Raw genomic sequence first — 20,184 nt, forward strand, 5'->3', positions numbered from 1 at the left:
AAATTAATTAAAATTAAAAAAAAAATTAATTAAAACTTAAAAACAATATATATTTAAAAATAAAAACTAAAAATTTATTTAAAAATTAAAAAAGTATTTTTAATCAATATATACCGATATCAAACACCCACAAGCTATTAACCCGACAGTCTACACGCTGCTTTGACTACGCACAGCAGACACCAGTCAGTCACTCATCCAGCTATTCATCCATCCATCCATCCATTGAGCCATTGAACCAACCATCCATCCATTAGCTTCGAGCTCAGCTATTTCCTAGCCATCAATCTATCAACGACAGTTATTCAATAGCAGATAACATCGCAACGCATCACTCGTCACAGCGTTTTAGCGCAGGCAAACCGGCAAGCAGTAGCAACAGGAGTCGCATTTGCATGTGAGTGCGCGTGTTTGTGCGTGTATTTGCTTTTTACTTCTCTAACATATTTCATACTTACTTTATTGTTTTGTGTTTTGCATTTTATTATATAAAATATGACCCCTCTTGCCACACCAAATTTGAATCAATTGTGATGCTGGCACTTGTATAAGTATATATGAAATTATATACGTGTGTGTGTGTGAATGAATGTTAATTTCTTGGCGTGTCTTTGCATATTGACGCTCATCAGTAATTGTATTTTATTTGTGCGTGTCACTCAGCAGCAAATGCAACGTCTCTTTTATCAAGTTATGAAAGCGGAAGTTAGACTTCTTTTTCATAACTTTGGCACATCGGAGAAAACTATTCATAATATCGTTGATATGCAAAGAGAAAATAATTGCATTAATGCAGTTTATATTACAATAATCACGTGTCAGCAATTTAAGAGGTCATTGTCACTGGCACACAAATAAACTGGCTAAAATATTATAAATTATGTTGGAAATTATGAAACATGTTCACTAAAGCAGCTAAAAAATCGCCTGTAAACACTTTTCTTAAAACAAAAAAATCAACAAAAAAGTAAAAAATGGCTGCAACGAAGCTTTTATACCCTACACAGGTGGGTTGGATACCCTTTCCATAGCATAAAATGGTTTAAAAACAACCATATTCTGATTTTGATCGATCAGTTTGTATGGTAGCTGTATGATATAGTTGTCCGATCTGTATAATTTCTTCGGAGATTGCATCATTTTCTTAGAAAATAATTCTTGCCAAAAATTTTGAAGATATCTCTTCAAATGAATAAGCTTCTCAAACAAGCACTTGATTCCGATAGTTCAGTTTGTATGGCAGCTATATGCTATAGTGATCCGATATCGACGGTTTCGACAAATAAACAGCTCATTGGAGAGAACAGAACGCGTACAAAATTTCATAGCGATATCTCAAAAACTGAGGACGTTTTCTTCTGGCTGCAACAAAATCTGTACCCTGTAAAATTTCCTTGATGAATTCCATCAAATTCGTATATATGTAATACACGGTGTTTATTTAAAACGCAGAAAATTCATTTCTAATAACAGCCTGAAAAATTAATGAAGGGACAAATATTTTGAAGTAATTCTTCATAACATTTTACTAGCAAACCTGATGGTTATGCTCTAAGCACCAGAGATTTGACTTACTCCTTCGTCTAACCTAACAAAATCATATGACCTAGATAGCCTATGGTATAACTATTTCTTGGAAAACTCAGTCACCAAAACTTAGCCTTCATATAATCAAATATTTCATGAGCTGCATTGGACCGGCTTATCGGTAGTTGTAGTAGTTCCAACTGGTCACAGTCCGATGATGGTTAGCTGATACCAGTTGCAGAAAATGTTTAGAAGAAGACGAGGTAAACTCATCTCAACTCTTCCTAAACTACTTTCTATCTAATATTTTCGGACATCCAGGAAAAGAGATAAAATGTCAAAACAGATTTGTGGCAACTTCAAGGCGCTTTGTCGAGACTTAAAATAGGAGTATAGAAATTTTCTAGATTTACATAGGACTGTGCAAAATAGTTCAAGTATGATCATTTATTTGGCGATCTGACATATAATCTCATCTAACAGTCTTATTGTACAAACTTATAAAGCGATTTCTTACCATCCTATTAAAGCCCAGATAGGGGCTTCACTAATCGGAAAGATGGCTCAAGCAAGACTTATAGTATTTCATCTTCAGACTCTATCCGGCAATATAATGGTAACTGCGTTTTCTTAAATCGATATTAAAATTGATTTACCAATATGATAGCGGCTTATATGAGTTTCTGGAGTAAAGTTTGAAGTTTCCTCAGCCAACATCAAATATTAAAATTGTGATAAACTGCGGGAAATTCACTTAAGTTTAGAAGGAATATTTAAGTGCGAAGATCCAGCCAAAATAAATTTTTGGAAATATTTTCACACATCCGATAAAACGACTTTCATTTCATTCAGGAGATCTCAGAGAATCGGACACTAACAGTCAGCAAAGCGTTTATTTTTATATTCTCTGACAACCCTTGTATAAATTAAGAAATTAAAACATGTACGAAGAAATCAAAACGAAAATCAAGGATATTATTTTCTTTTGTGAGTGGTTTTGATATTAGTGAAAAAAAAACTAATCAACCTTGTATTGTATACCTTAGGCAGTTTGCGCTCTAAATTACAAGGAAACCCCACCGGCTTGCTGGAACTTCTTCGAATTTAAGAAGAGATTAAGAGATACTGAGCTAGCGAATTCAAACGTCATCTGTAAAGATAACCATGGCCTGCTAACACTTAGCTCTTTTTCTCCTACACAGTCTTGCTTTCGTGAGCTTTAGATTGATTACCTCGGTTGCCATGCTAGCAACAATCCCTCTCTATAAATTTTTAAAAGGCTGCTTTGTCGATATGTGACGGTCTGTTAGATCTTCTAGGCATCACAACGGACAATCGTTTCTAGCTGTCCAGGTGGAATTATTTGTGGCCTCACCAAAAATCAGCTAATTTACCTAACCTCACCTAACATAATGTTGGACTTTGAAACAATGAAAATTATAAAAATGAAGGGAATTCATAATAGATTTTAACACTTCGGAAGTGAAAGATAAGATAAGAAACTTAATGGTGGTTGAAATTTTAAGGGATATTAATGGTTTATGGAGCTAGAACATTGTTTACCCTTAAAAATTCAATTTTTCCCTCATTTGTCGTACCTCTGTAAGATAAACACATGTAGTTGCCTTACAACCTGATCGAACAAACTCAAGTCCCTTTCTTACTTGACGAGGCAATCCTACAATCTTCGAACAAATTGTTCAGATCCGAACATTATAGCATATATATATATACTAGTCTTGGAGAAGCTCTTTCAAGACCAGCGTTGTCAGTTGTAAAGACAAAAGTTGGTGTGTTTCGTTTCAAAGAACTTATTTGGACACTTGTTGTTATCTTATATCAGTTATATATATACTATTATACAGATAATTCTTTTCATAGTTTTAAACCCTTTCCAATCATGACCTCGTTTCTTTACTAAAAAGGACCTCACTTATACCTTGCCTCCTAATAGCCATCTCTATATTAGCATTTGTTTACTTCCATATAATTTTAACCTAACCACAGTGCAGGCTACTTGAAAATAAAAGGACGAAGTTGCCATAAAACTGTAATCACAAACAATGTATGCCAATCAAGTGTCCGCATCAATGTTGGCATGTCCCTATCAGCTTTGTCAGCAGTTGACTTTAGAATGCAATCTAAGCAAAAATAAACCGATGTTACACACATACCACATTTATAAATAAAGCGAGTTATTTATAGTGGAGTTAAGTATAGGGTGATTCGGAAATCTTCAACTCGTGATTTAGCTCAACATGAAGTTTATTTCCAGTAAATGCTTTTTTTTAAATAGAATTAACAGGTCAATTGAAAAGTCCCCGGCCTACCATAGTAAAACAAATCTTTCTGGAAAAATTTGTTTTTTTATTCAACAAAGTTCCCTACAAAGGGGATACACTGATTATACCGACCCTCCAATTTTTCGATACCATTTTTGTATTATTGCTGGCCTTAGTTTCGGCAAGCTTTAATTTGAGATCTGAGAAGAGGAAATAGTCGCTGGAGACCAGATCAAGAGAATGTGGTGAATGCCGAAGCAATAAAGAAGCCCAATTCATGGTTCCTTGAAATCGTTTTCACTGACTTGTGACACAGTGCATTATCTTTGAGAAACATTACTTTCTTTTTCTTCAAATGCGGCCGTCTATCGGCGATTTCGTTCTTCAAACGGCCCAATAACGCTATGTAATAGCCGCTGTTAATAGTCCTTTCTTTTTCAAGGTAGTGGTACTAAAAATAATTCCATGTGCATCCCAAAATGTAGACGCCATAACCTTGCCAGTTGACTGTTGCGTTTTTCCACGCTTTGGAGCGGATTCATCGTGTGCAGTCGACTTGGAAGATTATCTATTAGACTGTTTTTGATCAAAGGCAAGCTCGTACTTATTCCACTTAACACAGAGCTTTTTCATACCGAAATACTCATGAAACATATGATGTACACACTCAGTTGATATCTTTGGAGTGCCTGTTATCTTAAACAACTTCACCTTGGGGTCATCCAAAAATATTTTGTGGACTTTCTTGATGTTTTCGTCGGTAACAACCTTTTAATTAATGGAGTATGGACGTGTTCTTTTGGGTGTTACTAATAATTATACTATCATTATGTACGAGTACTTGCGTACAAGAGTATCATTGCAACTGGCGAATGACTCGCGTGATCTTTTGCTCCAAGGCCTGAATCGTAGCGGAATTGTCCATATGGATTTTAGACTTTACATTTTCCCACAGAAAAAAAGTCAAACGGTTTAATATAACACGAGTTTGGTGACCAATAGACCGGCCTTAAATGTGAAATTATCTGCTCACCGAAGTGTTCTTTCAATAAATCTTCTGCTTTATGCGGTGTGTGGGAAGACGGTCCTATATTATGTTGAAACCAAATGTCGTTGAGATCACGAGCTTCAATTTCAGGCATTAAATGGTCGGTTATCGTAGCGCAATAATGGTCGTCAGTAACCGTTCCGTTCTCACCGGTATAATCCTTGAAGAAATATGGATTCATGATTCCACCAGCTCACCAACCATACCAAACCGTGGTCTCTTCTAGATGAATTCCTTGAAACTCTTGAATAACTTCAGGTTGCTCTTTGTACCAAAATCAGCAATTTTGCTTTATTACATACCCATTGCGCCAGAAATGAACCTAATCGCTGAAAAAAATTTTACTCGAAAATGTCGGATATTTTTGGAACTTGTCAAGAGACCATAGATGAAAGAGTTGTAGTTTTCAATTTAAGATCTCGACGTGAAATGCGCCAAGTCATTCCAACGTCACCATCCGAATCGGCTCTCCACGGTCTTCGTGTACATTCTCAGCTACGGCTGCTATATTTTCTCCACTGCGTGCTGGACTTGATCTATTCTATCGAATATTATCCAATAATGAATGCTGAGTCTCAAGATGGGTGATGGTGTTGTGAATAGTAAGCTCAGTAGTCCGATTATGTTGACCATAAGTTGAGCGAAATTCACGAAACACATTCTTTGCAGAACGTGAATTTTTGTAATACAGTTAAACGATTCGTAAACGTTGCTCAGGCGAAAGTATTTTCATGATGAAATGCCTAACAATACTGAACAAAAATAACATGACAGCATGACACGACAGAGGTGTGTTCTGTCAAAACAAGGCTATTGAAAAAATTTCCTCTAATTGGAACACCCGTTAAAATATTTTTCATTTAAATCCTGTCGGACTTACTAAAACGTCCTCCACCACCTTCGCTCATAAAATAAGCTGATTTGAAACACTATTTGTAAATAGATTTAAATGCAAACTTTTGAGTAAATATGTACACATATTTACACAGGAATACTTAACGTGGATGGAGAGTATTTAGACTGTACACAAATTTCGTAATTATTCATGTTGACCACGATTTACATATTCATGTGGACACACCTACAAATTAGTATGTGTTTTCGTTTTAAATGTAAATTTATTTCCCATGGTTATATAAACATATTGACAATGTGTTGCATGTGTCGTTTGATCCCCTTAATCCTTATTGGTTGCCTGGCGCTCCAAATATTTGCACTAATAGCCATACAAATATGGTAGACATACTGACATGTGCGTAACTGTGTATGTTTTTGTGGTTTTAAGCGGAAAGTTTGTTTTGCTGAGCTTCTATTTTTCGTATAAATGTCGATGGACGATGGATGATGGAGATTAAATGAATAAATACATCATGCTAAATAACATGCAAAATGTGTAAATAATGAACTTTACTTGTCGGGAACAAAAATCGGATTAGGCGGATAGCCCGATGGGACGCAGAATGAGATTTTCACACAGCTTTAGCTCGGTTAACGTCATAAGAGAGCTAAGTATGGTTAAGAATAAATTGTATAGAATGCCTGAATCAAGAATTACACTGATGCTTATCAAAATTAAGAAATGTCGGTAGCACAAAGGTCTTAAAACTACGCGAAAAGCCATCATAACTTCACTAATAACTAATAGTTAATATACTCGAACTAAATTGGAAATCCAACCAAGAAAACGATATGCAAGAGGAAAAAAAATACAACACTTTCATTCCTCAATAGAGAAGAATGCACCACTGGTTCTATTAATCGACAGTTCCAATGACGAACTCTATATGTTAATCGACGGATCAAAGAGTGAAATAGGAACAGGATTGCTTCTTCTGTAGCAATCCATCCGTAGATGTTAGCTCCCAACTAAATTACTACAATTCAGACTGATATTATTGGCATAATTGAAGATGCCAAGTGAGCTTCTGTTCTAACCAGTAAGACCACAAAACTTTTAGTGCACAGCCTAGCGGCAAATATATTATGCAAGCAGACTTCAACTAGACTCTCAGTAGGTAACTCGGTTAATATCATACCTAATCTTATAGGAATAGAGGGAAGCAAAAGGCAGGCGAGTTGGTTCGCTCAAGGTAGTCAGGCACGCAATTCTCCTAGACTGCCCCATATCACTCAGATCTTTTAAGGGTTGGTTGCAGCTGTGGACCTTAAGGCTCAGGCCTTGAAGCAAAAGCAACTTAGGCTTACTACAAAGTTCCTTTAGAGTAGTGTTGATGGTGGCAAGACCAAAAAGCTTCTACCTTTAGGCAAAAAGGAACTTAATAATATTGTAGGTGCCATCATTGGCTAACTACCCAAGATCCAACCTACAGGAAATTGGAAAAGAGGATTCGCCGAAATGTAGAGCATTCGCGTAGGATTATGAGACGCTGGAACATTATCTTTGCGAACACGTAACCTTTTGCCGGCTAAGACGTGATATCTTCCACAGCCTATGACATCAAAATTTGCAGAGATTTTTTAAGTAAAGAACTAAACGAGACACCCCTCATCGGTGTAATTAAATGGAATATATGCGAGGTGTCACTTTTATTTAAACAGTACACACTTAATTGGGGTTCATGGTCAACTAATGGACATTGGGCATATGCACCAGAAAAGACAAAACAAACCCACGCGTAAACATTTATATAGTGGGATGTTATTATATATATAGTATAAAATGTGGGCTATGGTATCAATCATTCATAAAGTTGCTTTAACACCTACGATTATAATGGCTATTGTTAGCGCAGTTTATCGGCCTTTCCTACAAATATCCATGGGTAAACGTAAAATCGTATTGTATCGTTTATCACTCATATTATCTCAGGTTGTTAGTAAATTTGTTAGTGTCATGTGATGACTAGGGGTATTATAATACCCAGCAACACGTTGAAGGGAACGTGCTGTTTGCATCACCTCAAGAGTATTGATGTAGATAAAAGATTATATGTGTAGTAATGGCAAGACAAGTTGATTTTTCGAGATCTGAGATGCTTTGTGTAGATCTCACCAATTAATTTGACTTTAAATTGGCTTTGCTCTCTGGGTGATATTAGGATTTATGGTATAACATTTTCTATATTTTCAAGTTTTTCAAAAAAAACTTTTTTTTCAAAATATATGGACGCCTCCTAATCGATTTTGCTTTTTTTTTAAGAAAACTTCGTTGTTTATTTCTTTTTAGACACTTGTTGAAGTCCCGCCTTAAATGACCCTTTACTTTACACTATGGTTGCTTACTTAGTCAGAGTATCGGTAGTTGATTCAACCACATTTCATATTTAAAAACTACTACTTGTTAGGATACTTATTATCATGAGTAGATACTGGATTTTCAAAACTCTGGAGACCACGAATCGACAAACAACTGATGTAAATTACCATAATCAAACTGAAATAGAATTGGAATTATTTTGTGGCACTTTAAAAGGCAGTCCAGAAACTGTTCATGTCAGTGCCTGGTATTGGTCAACTGGATAACTCGGCTTCTCCTTTAATATGTATGTAAATTCCTTACATTAACATAAACAACATAGCAATCAGAGAAGTGACGTCTAATAATAAAGTAATCCCTACCACATATAATATACTTTTGCCAACGATTTTTACAGTCCTCGCACTACCTTTCATAAATACTTTTTGGCATGGCTTTCAACTCCTTCAGAGAATTTAATTTTATCTTTTCGATCGTCTGAAAATAGGTTGCACGGAGCGGCAGTTTCAGTTTGGGAACAAGAAAAAATCACATGGAGCTAAATCTTCTTGAAAAAAACTAGCTTTATAGGGACAAGTCGAGCAAGCACGTGTTTCATACCCAAAATATGCACCAAAATAATTCGAACGGACTCGCGAGAGATGTCGAGCTCTCTTGCCAGCTCTCTATACCTTCACTTTTTCAACATTTTCATTAGTTGAAGATATAGAAGGTCGTCCACAATGAGGCATGTCAACGATCTCTCGACCGTCTTTGAAGGCTTTGTACTACTCGTAGACTTGTGTTCGATAAAACTGAATCACCGTAAGCCTTTTTCAACATTCACAATTTTTCATTAATTTTTTTGAAATATCATTTATCAGGGAAATTTTATAAAAATTTTCGAGTCCTTTTTGTCAAAATTTAAAATATGGAAATACATAAATGGGCAGCGTGACAAGCAGAGTCGATTAAGCCATGTCCGTCTTTCTGTCAATCCGTATTTACGCTACCTAGTATCTTAGTTTTTGAGTTAGTCATCCAAAATATTGTCCTTTTTCCAATAAGCTCCTTTAACATGTTGGAATCGTAGATAGCAGAATATTCAGCATTCAGGGTTTCTCAAGTTCTCTTAGGATCCCGTAAGCTCGTTTTGACCGATCGATTAATGTAACGATTTGACGGGATGGTGAGGAGGAGGAATCATTTTAAACATTTGGTTCCCTTATTGGGTATTCTGAATTCACAGCTTCCTTTATAATCATTGAAGATCTAAATTTAATGACCCTTAATATATAATTTACCTTATTTCTAAAATTCTGCTGTAAACTTGGCACAAACTAACTGAGGAAAAATAGCAAATACGACCACTGAGTCACATTAACTGTTCATTATATTCCAATCAACCAACCTTACCCTTTTGGTAAACCCTTTATGAGGTATAATTATGTTGTATTAAGTACTTGTTATTAATATTACAAAATTTATCGAGAAAACAAAAGTTAATGAAAAAGTGCAACGCTTCGAATTAAGAATTTCTACAGAAATGTTGCAACTCACCTTTCTTTATTTTTACATATTATATATACCTTAGACATATGTACATACTTATTTACTACACATACATATATATTATTGTAGACCCAAGCATTTCATAAATTCGATATTTTTATAAGCTTGCAGAAATGTACCTATGTACATATGTATTTATGAGTAAATATGTATATATGGCTGTTTCAATGCGCTTTTAAGCATAAATGCACTTAGTTATGTCTCAATATTGTTTATATGTATGTCCGCACTGTGTATGTTTGTCACTTGTGCGTTAATTACCAGAAATAAACGTGAGAAGTGACCACATGACAAGGTAGGCGTTTCGATGTGCGCGACCACTGACCGCTTTAATGACAATTTTGCATTGACGGGCGCGTTATTTAGTGCTTTTTATTTACCAAACAGTAAATAAAGTAAAAATTATATAAGTATGTATGTCTGAGGATATAATTTCCATAAACAGTGTAAACAGTAGTCGATAATCCATACTCCAAAAAAAAAATGATTCCTACAAACATGAATTTAGAAGAAATGCTTATGAATTGAAATATAATTTTTGTATTTATGAATTTTATTGATTTTTAACAATTTGCGGGGATCTAGTGTCAATATATTTTGATTTTTTTTTTTGGAGCAAAGTATGAATTGTTAAAGTTTTGAGTATTTTTTCGAATACGCTGTTTTTAACTCCTAGATCTGATTTTGATTTTGGTTGGTGAAAAAGGTAGGATTCATGAAAAAGTTATTTAAAGGTGTCTTACTGTTTTTACAAAATTGTTTTCTGGTTATTTTTAACCTTCTTGTGAGCCCAGGAAGATAAGTTTTCAATCTACTAAATATCTCTGTTGTTTAAAATGCAAATTTTCTTGAACTGCTTCTATGAATATCGGAGATATAAGGAATCATTCCACTAAACCTTTCAAGATCTGCATGTTTATTTGAAGAATTATACACATCGAAGGGTAGTCACTACACTGTACAATACTCGGCCGGGTATCGAATCAAATCAATACTTTTCGAGAGTTTGGGTTCTAAGTAAAAAAATGATGTTTCCATTTTTGACATCGAATTCTGAAATCGGGCTAATTGAAAACGTCAGAATAAATCAAATATTACACATATAATCTTATTTCATACTCATATATTAATAATGCAGATCGTTTCTATATCATATTTAAGGTCCTTTTTTCATTAAGTATACGAGTATTAATAATATATTATTTACATATAGATATATTGATGAAAAAAGGATTATATACATATGTATGACCATCATCACTGGTCCTAATACTATTTAAGTAATTTTTGAAATATGATGGAAAAATTTATGTGCGTATATTTTAATCTATATATAATATGGTCGCCATCTTGTTGAAAAATTATTTCCTCCGCTGGATAGGCACATTCGTCCACGAAGTCAGGCAACTGTGAATTTAGAATATGCAGATATATCTCCTTATTCATTATCTCTTATTCTAAACAAAAGACCAATATGCCAATATTGAAGCAAATCAAATCATCAAACTTCCGCCAAACCTTTGACAAGATTGCTTTACCTGTCCATGTGAAGCTTTTCTTGCGGACGAGAAAAATATGCCTTACCATCAGATTGATACCTGTTAATTTTCGTCTCATCTGACCATATAACCCTTTTCCAGTCCTCAATTGTCCAATCTTTCCGTTCTCGGCAAAAATGAAGTCTAGCTTTAACATTTCGTTCAGATAAAGCAGGTTTTTTTTGTTTAACTGCAGCAACCATACCAATTTTATTTAAAGAGCGTCGAACTGTCCATGTACTCGCTTGAAGTTCTAACTTAGCAGCAGCTTCTCGAGGAGTCCTACATTCATTTTTGCGTAATAATCGCTCAACAGCACGGGCATCACCATCGGTAAGCTACAACTTGGACAATATTTTGTCTTTTTTTCACATTTATTACCGTTTGTCGACTTATATTTAACTTTTCGGCAATTTTCCTAGCTGAATAGCCGTTTTTAATTAAAACAATAACTTTATCTGCGACGTCTCGCAGTAACTTTCGCATTTTTTTTTTGGTTCACAAAAAACCCCTGGAAAAATTTTTAGTAATCGCCACGACAGACAAAACGTTACTAATATAAATTGTTAATTCCGTCTCCGCTCAGAACTTCGATTGCATTACCTAACCCAGCCATTCCGGTAAATATAGCGGGACTTTCATTGCATACTTATACAGTGGTGCAAAACTGTCAAAATGACTTGTAAATCGAATTTATCGTACATTTTCGTTCAAGAATAAATAAAAGCTGTTCTGTTTTCTATTTTTAATAAATTGAATTATTATCTTTATTTTGGTGTATAAATGTTGCCGATACTGCTAGTAGAAAAAAAGATATAAGGACCTTTAGTCGCATTCAGGAAACATGTTGACGGTTTTGCTCCCCACTGTAAATAAAAAAATATGTTCTTTAATACAAAAAAATCTTTTAGTTAGTATATAAGCAATCACAGCTTTTTTACTCTCTAACTCTACAACTTTCGATTCACCAGAGGCAATTAACATTGTTGACATTTGATACTTATTTTAGACACATGTTTGCATATATTTTACTACGTTTACTTAAACCATATATGGTATATATGTACATATGTATGTATGTACTAACATACCAATTACCTGAAAATATCGATGCACTAAAAAATAAACTTATAAATACATATCTTTGCTGCTTACGTAGTACATTTATAGCAATGAATTAAATTAATGAGAGTGAATAGTCGAAGTGCTGAGGGAGTATTTGCCGGGTCAATGCACCCTTACGGCTCTCATACATACAAACTACTCATATGCTTAAGTACGAACTCAGACGGGTCGTTAAGTGATTGATTGAAAGCGAAAAGTACCGCTAAGGCTTGTATATACTTACACATGTATGTAAATAACTGCTTGTCATACAGCGTATGTGAGTATGTATCAAAGTATGTAAATATATTTCAAATTACTGCAAGTAAACTGACAGTAATTTACCACAAACGTAATGCAATAAGAAATCACAATTAGCTAATTCAATGCCGATGCAGTTACAGTCATTTGAGTTTAGTTTGTGAGCTGGGCTTTGTGTAAAATTTTCAGAAAATTATAAAAACACCTTTATTACGAGGGTAATCATTATGCTATCAGTGAGGAATTGTTTGACTTTCAATTATTAAAATATTTGTGGATTACTGGTTAGTGGAAGTGCATATGCAGATACATTTATTTTTGTAATGTATGTAACTGACATTATAGGATAAAAATTGATAAAGAAGCTGGTGATGCAAAAGCATAAATTTTTAACCAAACCGATAGAAAATTTTTCAGAAGGGTTTAAAATATTTCGTTAATATTCCTAAGATGGCTTAGAGGAAGCTCAAAGCAAGGTTGTCTTAACCAAAACATATTTTGTCATCTTGTAACCTCTTACAAAATTGTAAATTTTATTAATTTATATTTGTGAGACTTCAATAGAGCTAAATTTAGAAAAAGAGTTTATATTCCACGTCTTTTCTCTTCAAAAAGTAGTTCACTTATCGGAACCGAAATCGTGTATTATTATTATTATTATTATTATTACTGGAAATAGTGCTATAGCATCCGAATAAATATTTTTACTCATTTAAAAATAAAATATTTTTGAAAATTGGGCCTGGCCCCGCCCTCTAATATGTTTAATGTACATATCTCCTAAACCACTAAAGCTACAATAACCGAATTTGCAGAGTACAAATCTTACACGACTTCTACCGACAGTGTAAGAATGAATGAAATCGGAGGATAACCCCGCTCACTCTCCGTATAACTGTACTGTTAAAAATGACTAACAGCGATATAAATTAATAACTAAATACGCCAGAGACATTCAATTATACCACCGATATGGTATGAGAGGGCTTTATGAGAGCCGGTGTGAAAATTGGATGATGGGCGTGGCACCGCCCACTTTTTGGTGAAATCCCATATCTCGAGACCCGACCAACCGATTTCGTGGTATGTGGTATGTGGCATGTGGCATTCTTCTTACAAACTTATATCACAGTGTAAAAATGGGCAAAAACGTACCTACTTCCCAAAAGAGCTCAATTTTAAATTCCACGTGATTCGTTCAGTTTCCAGTACAGAAATCAAGATGCAATTTTTCCCATTTTTTTAAATTTTTTTTTCTGAACCATCAACATCTTAAGAATATTGTGTTAAAGTTTCAGTTCATTTCGACCGAAAAAATCGGTAAATGTTTGGCAGGTTGAATAAGAGAACTCTTTCTTGAGGTTTGCGCGCCTTCCAGCTAATGCGCTGAGCGGTAAAAACTTTGAATCGATTTTCCCAAATATATCATTTTATTACCGGTGACTACAGAAAAATTTGCATCGATCGTTTTGAAATTTTGTACAAATATTCTACATATACATATATAGCTCTCGAATGACATTGAGTTTTTCCAAAAATTTTAATTACTGACAATTTTACAATAACAAATAGGTCGATTTTTTCGTCTAAAATCGTCATTTTGGCTTGAAAATGGTACCAAAAATTTAAAAATTGAAAAATTAAAAAAAACTCGACGTCAATTGAAAGATAAACTAATAAACTAAAGAAAGCATTTTGATTTTTTGGTTTCAGCTAATCCAGTGATGCTGTAGGCTGGTCACCGCACAAAAACTTGTTTTCGAGGTGGCTGCAGAGATCGACGATAAATCCGTTATTCCTCACTATTTTACGATAAAACTTTTTTTAAGTATCCTTCAAATGTTGTTCTTTCATATAATAATAAGTAAAATAAACCTACAGCAATAATTTTTTCTAAAAAAATTCACGAAAAAGGTCTTTTTTCGACGAAACAAACCTTACCCCCCCTTAAAGTATGCCACCTTATGACCAAAAATAGCCCAAATTCAATCAAAATTGTTTAAGCCCCTAGGTACCGAATATGTGGACCCAGTACATATGGTTGACTTTCGACCGAAAATATCGGTAAATGTTTGGGATATACAATTGAAATTCAGAGAGAACTCTTTCTTGACTCTGTAACTCTGTGTATCACAAATGGGTTTATTACAATACTTACCTGAGCCCCCATATATTCTATTACCTAATATACAAATTTTTGAACTTCCAGGTGACTTTGTGCTGGACATATCGGCCAGTGTTCGTGTTATCTCAATGAAAATTGCAAAACATGCCTAAAATAGACACAACTGGGTGAAAACTTGACCTACCTCCCATATAACCATTACTAGGATTATCGAACATCCGGCTGAATTCTCTACAAATGATTGTATGTAGGGTACCTAAATGAAGCCCAGGGAACATTTTTCTAGTATGTGGCATGGTTGAAGCTAATAGAAAACTGCTTTTGCTTTCACACAAGCCCTCAAACGATTCGGCAGCACACAGAGGTTTTACTGGTATTGACAACGCTGATTCAACCACCGGTTTTACAAATCTACATATTTCTGTGGGCTGTTCGAAAAGATAAGACCACCCATTCTGACCACAAACTATTGTCCAATGGGTTCAAATCTGAACTTCCAGATGGCCAATTATCTGCAGCTATGAGTATAGGAATATTACTTTTAAGCCACTGCTGGTTGTTTTTAGCCATGCGTGCGGGAGCAGAACCTTGCTGGAAATTGTAATGCAAACAGAGTATAGCTTAACGGCTCTACCACATCTTCTAAAACACCCCAAAGTACACTTTGCTTCAATGTTAAGCACATTTTCACATAAGTGAAGAGGTATAACGTTACAGAAGACTGCCCACCAAACCTTTAAAACAGTCTAAACATTTAAAGGTTTGAAACTCAACTAAACCTTCAATAAATTTACTAAAATGACAACCAAATTGCTGTAAATGCATAATCACGTGCGAGTATTTAAGGTAAATTGCCAAGTAAATTACATAATCATTGATTGAACTGAAAAATATTCGATTTAAGCCAATATAAAAAAAAAATTACAACAGCGTTACACTATTTCGTTTTGGCAATCTATTGAGGAAATTTCATCATTGAACTCCGCCTAAGTCAAAGTGTATATGCACTTCTGAGCACATGCACCCAAGCACCTACAAAAGCATGCCAAATTGATTGAGGTGCCAGTAAAAAGCGTGTCCAAATGTGAGATGCCAAAAATAATTGACCAATTGCCAGATAACGAGTTAGACGTCGCAACTGTTAGGCCACAAACTGGATGCACAAATGAAATGGCAAAGATACGAGTACATATACTTAAAAAAGCTAAAACCGACTGCTTGCATGCGCCCGGCGCTAGAGAGATTGGCCGGCGAACGGATATTTGAAAGTGCAATGCACTCGCTAAGAAAATAAATGCACAAACATTCATATTTAAATGCATATGGTGGCAAGTATGTACATATGTATGCATCAAGAGTACACTTGATTTTGTGCATTCATAACGGCAAACTCAGCAATAACCCACAACAATTGTAACTTCGGTAACCACAAAACGTCAAAACGCATCTCAGCTTCCGAATGCAAATAAAATTGCAAAATTTATGACTTCAAAGCAATCTTCAGCGTTTTTATGCGCATACGCAACTTGAGTTCGGGAATATAATACGGAAATTAAAAATAAAAATACTTTTTTGAAGTGTATACAAAATTAGTTGTGAAAGTAATATCATTTTACTTTCCAAATTTGTGCGAATAATGCGAGAAAGCTCGGTGGAAAAGATTAATAAGTGACAGAAATCGAAAATTATAAATGCAAATAATACCATTTTATCACATTTTTTTAAATATAAATAATGAATTGATCAGACAGACTGTGTATTTTAGCTAAATCCGTAATCAAGGAAGATAAGAGCTCTATGAAGCCACTAATAACTTACTTTCAAAACGAAGTTATACAGACATGTTCTGAAAATGGCGTGATATTAATCCCCTACCGATTTTGTAATTCGCGCAAATTTATTTAAATTCGAAATTAACTACGAACCAGCTGATTGAGAATTGACAAATAAAATGTGTGTCAACAAATTAAATAAAATGTGCGTATTTTCTGCTGCTGTATAGTTTTTTGCCAATCTGGATTTTTACGAATAAAATTAAAAAAAAATGTTTTCCTGCGTGTGAATTTTATGTTTCCCCCTAAAATTGGAAAAGGAAAGTATTAGTTTTTGTTAAGAGATCCTAACTGATTGCCTTATATACTTACATTTTATGTTTTTCGATCAAAGTTAATAATTTCTCGCACTTTTTGCTCACCGTTATTAAAATGAAATATTTCTGAAAGTGATTCCTAGAACATGCCAAATCTCTCCGATTTCATGTTTGAAAAATGTGTAATCGCAAACGCAAAGTGGTATTCAGAGCACCGTTTCACGATTTCATAATCAATTTCTTACGAAAACGATTTTTGGAACATGCTCGATAATACCCTTCACAAACATTAAAGATTCCTCGCAAGAACTTGACTTTGAACAATCGGTTTGTATGACGTACATGCCGAAATCGACGTGCTGATCATTTATATATATTTTTTTTAGGGTCTCCGACGTTACCTTCTGGGAGTTAAAAACTAATAACGATCGAGTCAATAAGAATCGGATCAAGTATAAGAACTTGAATGAATATAATTCAATTTAGACCAAAATATTACATTATGACACGTCCAGCTCAAAAGACACACATTTTGGGGAAAAATGCTTTTTGTGGGGAAAACTAAAATTATATTGGTCCTCTTGATAAGATATAGTGTTCTATATGGTATATATAAACAATCGTGATGACGAGACGAATTGAAATCCGGTTGACTGTCTGTCTGCTCGTCTGTCCGTCCATCCGTGCAAGCTGTAACTTGAGTAAAAATTAAGATATTTTGATGAAACACGGTAGATATAATATGTTCTTTGGCACCATAAGAAGTTTGCGTTCTAGATGGGCGTAATCGCACTTCTGGCACACCCACAAAACGTCTTTTATCGAAAACATAAATTAAAATAAAAAAAAATTAAATATGTTACAACGGATCACATTAAGCAGAGGCACCTATGGATTTGAATTTTTAATAAGTGGGCGTGAACCCGCGCTTAAGTTAAATGTATATATCTTTTAAAACAATAAAGCTACATCACCCAAATTTACATAGAGAAACATTTTTTGCTAACCCTTCGTACGATAGTGTGAAAATAGACGAAAACGGATAATAACCCTGCCTATTCTCCTACGGTTTTTTTAATTACTAAAAGTGTGAATCAATCAGTGAGCTAAATGCGTTCAGTGTGACATTAATATTTTTGAACTAATCAGTATATCTTTGTACTCAAAGTTGATAATCAGGTGGAAACTTGATCTGGCTTCTAATAAATAATTGGTGTACTCCCAACCCGTCGTAAAGCATCGTAAAATTGTAAATTTTTACACTTGTTTAAAAAAATAGTTTTTGGATTTCATAAAAAAATGAATTTACACATTTACAATTCTCAATGTTATGTTTTCGAATCGTTATAACTTATATCTTTATGAAACTTGTGAAAACCCTAAATATTAAAATTTTCGAAGAACCGGCTAACTTTACTCCATATATGTAGATTGGTGATGATTGGTGAGGTGCCTTAGTATGTAGAACACAGAGAGTATATCCTATATCCATATTTGTTCTCCATTCACGATTTCGTCAAACCATTAAACACTTTCGCTACATTGCCAATAGCTGAAGGTGTTTATTCTCCTGGGATCATTGCAATATGCTCGAGTATAAAATGTTCGCTTACACCCGAGCTTAGCTCATGCTCAGCTATTCTTTGAACATGTAGATATACATACATATGTGTAGATCGGGGTAGTATTGACTCTATTTTACCCAATTTTTATAACCACGATATATCATTAACAGAACAATATGCTCTATGGGTTTCTTTAAAATACCTTAATAATTGTTATATTCAATCTCCAATTAGTTGAAAAACAACAACCTAAAAGAGTTGCTTCAATCGATTTGTTCGCTTACGAATCCACTAATATTTTAGTCGTATTATATTGTTATTTTTTTTTTTTATAAATTGTTCTAAATATATTTCAAACCATAAAATAACTTCATTTATATTATATACATAAATAATAATAAACCAGACTTACCAAATACTTCTACAAAAGTTGTGTCCATTTCACCGCGTCACAGCAATGATTCTTTCGCTAATGAATGTTCGCTGCTTTCGCTGCACGCTGTTCTTCTCGTATACACTTTCGCTGTTATGCTTCACTTTAACTATTGCTTGCTTGCATTCCACACACAGAAAACAACAACAACACACACTGAACTCGCACATACGACTTGACATTGACACTCGCTCGCAAAATGCCGGCACTAGATAATTTCACTAATTTGATTTGCTACCAAAATGCTAATGACAATAATTTTCACCGATTTTCACTTTGCAAATTGCACACTATATATTTATTTGATAATATAACATAAAATAAACATATTCATATGCAGAAAATGGTATAGAAAACAAATTGAACTAATTGCACGCAAACGAATCGTCACTCATACAAACGCTCGTTTCCGCACGAACAGCGGAAGAGGACGCGAGCACTTGCATTTACTTTAACCACTATTTACTTCATTAAAAACACTTCACGCACTGCAAATTTCATATGTTGTTAAAAATAAAGGTAGAGGAATAACTTTAATTAACATAACATTTGATTTAGCACACAAATAAACGCGAAAATTTCGATTTGCACTTGAAACTGTTAGATTGCTGCAACACTCGTTGACAACTGCGGAAACTGGCGCGTCGTTAAACATATGGCAAGTGGCGGTAGGGTTGCATTTGCCAAAAAAAACTTTAAAATTGTATTCAGATAAATAAAATAATCGATAGATGGCACAATAGACCTTAGGTCGCGGTGTAATTCTCATTTATTTAAAACTACAAATTTGTTGATATAAGAAAATAATTATTTTAACTTATTACATATATACTTACTTATTACATATACTTAAATAGAAATTAAATAATATAAAATTGTAAAATGAAACGTGGTATTAAAATATTAATTTATTTTATTAAATATTTTATATTAAATTATGAAAATATAAAGTAAATGGTTCTTTTCCAAGCTGGAAGTGGTCCTTTATATATATTTTAAAAAAAATGAAAATTTCAAAAAAAGCATTAAAAAAAAAAAAAATGAAAATTTAATTAAAACAGTTGACTGATTACATGATATATGATTTGTTTTTTTGTGGAACTAGCACATTATTATAGCTAACATTTGTTAGTTCAACTATTTGAAATCTATAATCTTTGTTCTTTTTGTAATATTAAAATATTAACTATTATATATTAAAATAAGTAAAAATATATATTCAATATTTTTTATGTAACGAAAATATTACTTTACATTTAAAAAATCGACAATTTAACTGTCTGTTTAACTTTCTTCATTATTGCTCTATGTACATTCGCACTAATTTTAATTGCTACGGAATTGCAACTCTACATCCGCTGTTTGATTGTGAGTTTCCGCGCTGCTGTCAACTAAATTGTCAGCTGTTAAAATAGTGCTAAGTGAAAACTTTGAAATTTTGTTT

At 33.9% G+C, this 20,184-nt stretch overlaps 1 protein-coding gene across 1 annotated transcript in view; it reads left to right on the forward strand.

The window, feature by feature from the left end:
- LOC126754945 (plasma membrane ascorbate-dependent reductase CYBRD1) overlaps positions 1-20,184 on the forward strand; it is a 91,086-nt gene continuing 70,902 nt past the window's right edge. The window contains exon 1 of the mRNA XM_050467167.1: positions 1-397. The gene's annotated coding sequence lies outside the window, so the exon portion shown is untranslated. The remainder of the gene's footprint in view (positions 398-20,184) is intronic.

Source organism: Bactrocera neohumeralis, chromosome 4 (assembly GCF_024586455.1).
Source record: "Bactrocera neohumeralis isolate Rockhampton chromosome 4, APGP_CSIRO_Bneo_wtdbg2-racon-allhic-juicebox.fasta_v2, whole genome shotgun sequence".
Lineage (NCBI taxonomy): Eukaryota > Metazoa > Arthropoda > Insecta > Diptera > Tephritidae > Bactrocera > Bactrocera neohumeralis.